This window comes from Mesoplodon mirus, assembly GCF_964341445.2.
Source record: "Mesoplodon mirus genome assembly, contig: HAP1_SCAFFOLD_518, whole genome shotgun sequence".
Lineage (NCBI taxonomy): Eukaryota > Metazoa > Chordata > Mammalia > Artiodactyla > Ziphiidae > Mesoplodon > Mesoplodon mirus.
Window position 1 is genome coordinate 398,083 of NW_028295480.1, and position 9,202 is coordinate 407,284.

At 40.0% G+C, this 9,202-nt stretch overlaps 1 protein-coding gene across 2 annotated transcripts in view; it reads left to right on the forward strand.

Annotated features, from left to right (window-relative positions):
- Positions 1-8,237, forward strand: part of LOC309797418 (uncharacterized protein) — a 262,284-nt gene extending 254,047 nt beyond the window's left edge. For both annotated transcript variants that reach the window (XR_014292644.1, XR_014292646.1), the window contains one exon: positions 7,926-8,237. The gene's annotated coding sequence lies outside the window, so the exon portion shown is untranslated. The remainder of the gene's footprint in view (positions 1-7,925) is intronic.
- The last annotated feature ends 965 nt before the right edge of the window (positions 8,238-9,202 follow it).

Here is a 9,202-nt window from a genome sequence, read left to right on the forward strand (position 1 = left end):
GAAAGGGACTGAGAAAATATTTGAAGAGATTATAGTTGAAAACTTCCCTAATATGGGAAAGGAAATAGTTAATCAAGTCCAGGAGGCACAGAGAGTCCCATACAGAATAAATCCAAGGAGAAATACGCCAAGACACATATTAATCAAACTGTCAAAAATTAAACACAAAGAAATCATATTAAAAGCAGCAAGGCAAAAACAACAAATAACACACAAGGGAATCCCCATCAGGATAACAGCTGATCTCTCAGCAGAAACTCTACAAGCCAGAAGGGAGTGGCAGGACATAATTAAAGTGATGAAGGAGAAAAACCTGCAACCAAGATTACTCTACCCAGCAAGGATCTCATTCAGATTTGATGGAGAAATTAAAACGTTTACAGACAAGCAAAAGCTGAGAGAGTTCAGCACCACCAAACCAGCTTTACAACAAATGCTAAATGAACTTCTCTAGGCAAGAGACACAACAGAAGGAAAAGACCTACAATAACGAACCCAAAACAATTAAGAAAATGGGAATAGGAACATACATATCGATAATTACCTTAAATGTAAATGGACTAAATGCTCCCACCAAAAGACACAGAGTGGCTGAATGGATACAAAAACAAGACCCATATATATGCTGTCTACAAGAGACCCACTTCAGACCTAGAGACACATACAGACTGAAAGTAAGGGGATGGAAAAAGATATTCCATGCAAATGGAAACCAAAAGAAAGCTGGAGTAGCAATTCTTATATCAGACAAAATAGACTTTAAAATAAAGACTACTAGAAGAGACAAAGAAGGACACTACCTAATGATCAAGGGATCGATCCAAGAAGAAGATATAACAATTGTAAATATTTATGCACCCAACATAGGAGCACATCAATACATAAGGCAAATACTAACAGCCATAAAAGGAGAAATCGACAGTAACACACTCATAGTAGGAGACTTTAACACCCCACTTTCACCAATGGACAGATCATCCAACATGAAAATAAATAAGGAAACACAAGCTTTAAATGATACATTAAACAAGATGGACTTAATTGATATTTATAGGACATTCCATCCAAAAACAACAGAATACACATTTTTCTCAAGTGCTCATGGAACATTCTCCAGGATAGATCATATCTTGGGTCACAAATCAAGCCTTGGTAAATTTAAGAAAATTGAAATTGTATCAAGTATCTTTTCCGACCACAATGCTATGAGACTAGATATCAATTACAGGAAAAGATCTGTAAAAAATACAAACACATGGAGGCTAAACAATACACTACTTAATAACAAAGTGATCACTGAAGAAATCAAAGAGGAAATTAAAAAATACCCAGAAACAAATGACAATGGAGACACGACGACCCAAAACCTATGGGATGCAGCAAAAGCAGTTCTAAGGGGGAAGTTTATAGCAATACAATCCCACCTTAAGAAACAGGAAACATCTCGAATAAACAACCTAACCTTGCACCTAAAGCAATTAGAGAAAGAAGAACAAAAACATCCCAAAGTTAGCAGAAGGAAAGAAATCATAAAAATCAGATCAGAAATAAATGAAAAAGAAATGAAGGAAACGATAGCAAAGATCAATAAAACTAAAAGCTGGTTCTTTGAGAAGATAAAAAAAATTGACAAACCATTAGCCAGACTCATCAAGAAAAGAAGGGAGAAGACTCAAATCAATAGAATTAGAAATGAAAAAGGAGAAGTAACAACTGACACTGGAGAAATACAAAAGATCATGAGAGATTACTATAAGCAACTCTATGCCAATAAAATGGACAACCTGTAAGAAATGGACAAATTCTTAGAAATGCACAACCTGCCAAGACTGAATCAGGAAGAAATAGAAAATATGAACAGACCAATCACAAGCACTGAAATTGAAACTGTGATAAAAAATCTTCCAACAAACAAAAGCCCAGGACCAGATGGCTTCACAGGCGAATTCTATCAAGCATTTAGAGAAGAGCTAACACCTATCCTTCTGAAACTCTTCCAAAATATAGCAGAGGGAGGAACACTCCCAAACTTATTCTACGAGGCCACCATCACCTTGATACCAAAACCAGACAAGGATGTCACAAAGAAAGAAAACTACAGGCCAATATCACTGATGAACATAGATGCAAAAATCCTCAACAAAATACTAGCAAACAGAATCCAACAGCACATTAAAAGGATCATACACCATGATCAAGTGGGGTTTATTCCAGGAATGCAAGGATTCTTCAATATACGCAAATCAATCAACGTGATACACCATATTAACAAATTGAAGGAGAAAAACCATATGATCATCTCAATAGATGCAGAGAAAGCTTTCGACAAAATTCAACACCCATTTATGATAAAAACCCTGCAGAAAGTAGGCATAGAGGGAACTTTCCTCAACAGAATAAAGGCCATATATGACAAACCCACAGCCAGCATCATCCTCAATGGTGAAAAACTGAAACCATTTCCACTAAGATCAGGAACAAGACAAGGTTGCCCACTCTCACCACTCTTATTCAACCTAGTTTTGGAAGTTTTAGCCACAGCAATCAGAGAAGAAAAGGAAATAAAAGGAATCCAAATTGGAAAAGAAGAAGTAAAGCTGTCACTGTTTGCAGATGACATGATACTGTACATAGAGAATCCTAAAGATGCTACCAGAAAACTACTAGAGTTAATCAATGAATTTGGTAAAGTTGCAGGATACAAAATTAATGCACAGAAATCTCTGGCATTCCTATATACTGATGATGAAAAATCTGAAAGTGAAATCAAGGAAACACTCCCATTTACCATTGCAACAAAAAGAATAAAATATCTAGGAATAAACCTACCTAAGGAGACAAAAGACCTGTATGCAGAAAATTATAAGACACTGATGAAAGAAATTAAAGATGATACAAATAGATGGAGAGATGTACCATGTTCTTGGATTGGAAGAATCAACATTGTGAAAATGACTCTACTACCCAAAGCAATCTACAGGTTCAATGCAATCCCTATCAAACTACCACTGGCATTTTTCACAGAACTAGAACAAAAAATTTCACAATTTGTATGGAAACACAAAAGACCCCGAATAGCCAAAGCAATCTTGAGAACGAAAAATGGAGCTGGAGGAATCAGGCTCCCTGACTTCAGACTATACTACAAAGCTACAGTCATCAAGACAGTATGGTACTGGCACAAAAACAGAAAGATAGATCAATGGAACAGGATAGAAAGCCCAGAGTTAAACCCACGGACATATGGTCACCTTATCTTTGATAAAGGAGGCAGGAATGTACAGTGGAGAAAGGACAGTCTCTTCAATAAGTGGTGCTGGGAAAACTGGATAGGGACATGTAAAAGTATGAGATTAGATCACTCCCTAACACCATACACAAAAATAAGCTCAAAATGGATTAAAGACCTAAATGTAAGGCCAGACACTATCAAACTCTTAGAGGAAAACATAGGCGGAACACTCTATGACATAAATCACAGCAAGATCCTTTTTGACCCACCTCCTAGAGAAATGGAAATAAAGACAAAAATAAACACATGGGACCTAATGAAACTTAAAAGCTTTTGCACAGCAAAGGAAACCATAAACAAGACCAAAAGACAACCCTCAGAATGGGAGAAAATATTTGCAAATGAAGCCACTGACAAAGGATTAATCTCCAAAATTTATAAGCAGCTCATGCAGCTCAATAACAAAAAAACAAACAACCCAATCCAAAAATGGGCAGAAGACCTAAATAGACATTTCTCCACAGAAGATATACAGACTGCCAACAAACACATGAAAGGATGCTCAACATCTTTACTCATTAGAGAAATGCAAATCAAAACTACAATGAGATATCATCTCACACCAGTCAGAATGGCCATCAGCAAGAAATCTACAAACAATAAATGCTGGAGAGGGTGTGGAAAAAAGGGAACACTCTTGCACTGCTGGTGGGAATGTGAATTGATACAGCCGCTATGGAGAACGGTATGGAGGTTCCTTAAAAAACTAAAAATAGAACTACCATATGACCCAGCAATCCCACTACTGGGCATATACCCTGAGAAAACCATAATTCAAAAAGAGACATGTACCAAAATGTTCATAGCAGCCTTATTTACAATAGCCCGGAGATGGAAACAACCTAAGTGTCCATCATCGGATGAATGGATAAAGAAGATGTGGCACATATATACAATGGAATATTACTCAGCCATAAAAAGAAATGAAATTGAGCTATTTGTAATGAGGTGGAGAGACCTAGAGTCTGTCATACAGAGTGAAGTAAGTCAGAAAGAGAAAGACAAATACTGTATGCTAACACATATATATGGAATTTAAGAAAAAAAAATGTCATGAAGAACATAGGGGTAAGACAGGAATAAAGACACAGACCTACTAGAGAATGGACTTGAGGATATGGGGAGGGGGAAGGGTAAGCTGTGACAAAGTGAAAGAGCGGCATGGACATATATACACTACCAAACGTGAGGTAGATAGCTAGTGGGAAGCAGCCGCATAGCACAGGGAGATCAGCTCGGTACTTTGTGACCGCCTGGAGGGGTGGGATAGGAAGGGTGGGAGGGAGACGCAAAAGGGAGGGGATATGGAAACAAATGTATATGTATAACTGATTAAATTTGTTATAAAGCAAAAAAAATAAAATAAAATAAAATTACAAAAAAAAAGTAAAACATTTAAATTATGCTACAAAAATTCAGATGTTGTCTTGCAATCTTTAAACAATAAATGAATGAATTGCCCTTAAAAAAAAGAATTAAGCAATTAAGCTGTTGGTCCCACATCAGACAAATTATCCTTATACCTCCTGTCAATATTGTTAACAGAGACTGTTCTTTTATGAATCCTTATGATCCCGTGATTCTTTCTTTCATGTTTCGGGGCACAGCAGGTGAGAGAGTGGGTTTGTTAAGCTGGTGGGTTTATCCTTCTTTTATGCGTTCATTCAATTTTATGTTCATTTATTTATTGTACACATATGGCAATAGAAGCTGCTAAGGCAGTCATTGCTATTCTGCAAAACAACAAGGCACCGAAGCAGATGTCTTATTTCCGAGATTTCTCCCCCCAGGATTATTATGATTAAAGATCCTTTCTCCCCACTCCCTGGAGAGGACAAGGGGCTGCTCGCTGGAGGATTTTTAATGACTTGGGGAAAGGCTCAAATATCCCCCCATTATGGTAATCCACCCCAAGGGCAAACCACACAAGAATATTATGAACTTATTTTATTTTTCTATCCTTGCAAAGGTAATACTCAGCTCATTAGAATATGAAAACTATACTGTCAAATTTCAGAATTACATGGATGAAGAAAATCACCAAAGTGGCATCATATCATGTGTGTTCTAGTTGTATTGACTATATTGACTATATTAACTATGTTGTGTTAACAATATATTGTATAACTATATATTGAAAAGGCAAAATGCTGTACCTTATTTCAGAGAAAATAATTATGTTGGCAAACCCCAAATTGTACATTGTAGACGGGTCCTAGGAAAAGAAGATTTCATTCATAGTGGACAAGAGGTTAGCTTCTGTTTTCAGCCATGTGCTATTTCAAGAATTAAGCATCATTAATAATACAGGATATAAGAGGAATAGTCTAAAGATGGAAAAGCACATTTTGATTAGGAAAGAGAATTTAAGGCTTAAGTCTTTTTTTTTTAATGGAAAACTGCCTTATTACTATGAGATAAGAAAATTGTTTCATTCTTTTCTTCCTTGCTTTCTTCTTCTTTTTAACCTTTTTAATATTGGATATTTGACCTCTAAGCTGAGATGACTGAAAATGCCTCCTCTGGGCATCAACCATTTTGAAAGACTTTTTCCCCCTCCGTAAGGGCTATTTGTCTCTTGGAGGCATTGTCTACATTACTCACCAAGAGGCAAGCATTTGTCCTTGCACTAAATGCTGACATCTCCTGATAAGAGGGAAGCTGCAAAGTAGAAGAATTGAAGGTCAGTATGTTGATATTGGTCTCAAGCGCATTGATGTACATTTGTGTATTGGGGAAGGGGAGTGAAGCTTGAGAGTGGGCCAGTGGGGAGGGGTAAATATTTTGTGATGCTGTCCACCTATGGGCTTATAAAGTTTACAGCTGCATTAGGAGGACAAGCATTACCATTAGCATGAAAAGTAGGGCAGACGTCAGTTGCAAAAGCTTCTAGCCATACACATAGGGCAATATGTAAATGATACACCTTATTGCATTCACCCATTCACCCTCCCCTGTTCACGTTAATTGGAAATTTCTATCCACTTCAGAGAAGTAACACAACTATCAATCATTTTCCCTGGCACGAATCTTCCAGGAGGAAGAAAATGGAATACACCTAGCAACAGAGCTCACGCACTAGCCCATGTGTCTTAGATTTAATATCTGATCACTAGCTGGATTGAAGCCAAAAGGTGGTTCACAAATTTACTGCACATTAGAATCACCTGGGGAACTCTGAGACCTCCACGTGCCCAGGCTCCTCCCTAGACCTACTGAATCAAAATCTCTGGGGCTGGGACCCAGACACCAATGTTCTTCTTCAAAGCTCTTTAGGTAATTAATACGAGCAGCAAAGCTTGAGGACTAGCCCAATAACGGGAACAAACTTATTTCACACAGATAAAGTGGGGCAATTCATATGTTAAAAAGAACATGAATATATATATATATATATATATATATATATAATATTTCTTTTTTTCTCTTTATTCTGTTTGTGTTTCAAATAGGCTTCTTTTTTTCTTCTGCAAAAAGCGTTATTGTTTCCATTTGGTCCAAGGCTTGGGAGAGGGCTCCAGGGCGGTTACAAAGCTGCCTAGTGGCTGCATAGCGGGGCTTCAGGCAGAAGCTTTGACGCCAGAGGGGCTCCTCAGCGGCCGCTGGACTTCAGAGACTCCTGTTTGGCTCGAGAGTGAGCCTTTTGAAGAGATACTCGCCCAGCACAGCCTGCGGACCAGCCAGCCTGCGGAGGTTGGTCAGGTGGTCGCCCATCTTCTTGATGAGTTTCACCTGCTCCTCCAGGAAGCAGCTCTCCAGGTAGTCACAGAGGTGGGAGTCTGCGCGGGCAGGACCCAGGGCGCGCAGATCCGATAGTGTCTGGTTCAGGTTCTTCTCCCTAAGAATGGCGGCTTGCACAGTGTCCTGGGTTTTACCCCACTCATCTTGAGAAGGCTTCCGCGCATCCTGGAAGAGGGCGCGGCCGCAGCACTTTATTTGCATTTTCAAGAGACGTTGGGCGCCCTCACACTTCTCCTCAGCCAGGTGGCGAAAAATGTGGCCCCCACTGTCCAGAGTCCCATTGTTGCTGTCGAAATAGAAGCTCAGAGAGAGGTAAGTGTCCACAGATGCATGTTAACAGGCGGTGGACGGCGGCCTCCACCTCGATGGAATAATTCTGACGAACCTGGGAACTCGTGGTTGATCAGTGATAAGGAGCTAAGCTCAAAAAACGGTGTTGGCCTGTCCTGGAGGCTGAGGATAGCTGAGTGGCTGATTCCAAAGGTTGCGACAGGAAGAAAGGCTGGACGGTTGTCGGTGGCTGGGGCAAGGAGCGGCCCTGGGTCTGTTCATTCCAAACACTGTTGAAGCAAAAGACAGATCTGCAGGACTGCCGAGCACACTGCCTCAAATAGGCTTTGATACAAGTGAACAAGAAGTCCAAGCAAGGACCAAACTTACCCTTCCCCCCACCAAAATAGCTGGCGATACTAGAATCTAGATCTGGGTAGGGATTCTTCCATTACTTTCTTAACATTCCAAGCCACTAGAGCAGTGGTTCTCAAAGTATGGTCACCTTGTAACCAAGCAGTACCCTATGGGGCCTTCCTAGGACAGACCCATCCCCTATAGCCTCTGCTGTAGTTCCTCTCTGAAGTATTCAGATAATAGTATCTCAGGCATATTTCTGGAGTTTTCAGATGCTAAAAACCACCACCCAATGGAAGAAATGAACTCCTTGATGATCATGAGCACGTAGCCCCCAGACCTTCTGGCACCTAAGGATGGATAATGTTACCTGTCCTGTGGCCTCAACATCAACCAATGAGAGGATTGTGCATGAGATGATCACATTCCCTGGGACGTCCCTCCCTCACCTGACCTTTAAAAATGCTTTGCTGAAATCCTTTGGAGATTTCAGGGTGTTTTGGAACACGGGCCACCCCTCTCCTTGCTCTATCCTGCAATAAAACTTTTTCTGCTCCAGACTCCAACCTTTAGGTTTGTTTGGCCTCACTGTGCTTTAGACACACGAACCTGCATTCGGTAACAACCTGACCAGCTTTACCAGCTTCCCCTGATAATATGTCATATATTCAAGTTTTAGGGCCCTGTCCCAGCCCTGTGGAATCAGCAACTCTGGTGGGGCTCAGTGATCTCTGTTATAACAGGCCCTCCAGATGATTTTTATTCACCTTAAAGTTTGAAAATATCTGCATTGTCAGCTGGCCAAAGCGTCCACCAGCAGGTTAAGGGGAGTGTTGCCTGGAAAAGTTAGGGAGTAGCCAAGTCAAGTACAGCAGCATTTGCCGTGGTGGTAATGGAGAATGCCTTTTCTCCACTGGTTGGCACAGACTAGTATCTGGGAGCAGTGGCAGGGTTATTTAGGATGCTTACATTTCAATGTAGAGTGACCTCTGTCCTGGTTTGCCAGGGACTTCCCCTGTGTGAGCACTTAAAATCTCATCCTGGCAAACCCTTAGCCCTGGATTTGAAAAGCTTAGGGAATAACATGAAATTTAGGGGAAACATGATCTAGGTTTTGGGCAAGTCACAAGTGCTAATTAAAGCTAAGCAGGTATGGACAACATCTAGCCTTCTTTACCCAGTTGCGGCCGGGGGGTAAATCTGATAGGGTGAAAGGACTTATTGTTAAGAAATCTTTGTAGAAACATCCCCTTCTGCTTAGTCCGCTGGTTCTCAGTTCTGGCTAGACATTGGCATCATCTGAGGAGATTTAAAATGATTTTATTGGTTTAGGATGCCCAACTGTTGGTGTGAGGGTTTTTAAAAAGTGCTTCTGATGATTCTAATGTGCAGCCAAATTTAGGTGCCACTGCTTAAGCTTTTGAACCGCTGCTACATATTTTCACCTCATCTTCCTATGAGAATATCCAACTGTAGTTGGTTTTTTTTTTCTTTTTCTTTTTTTAACTGTCTTATTATAAGATTTACTGTCTTAAATAAGAT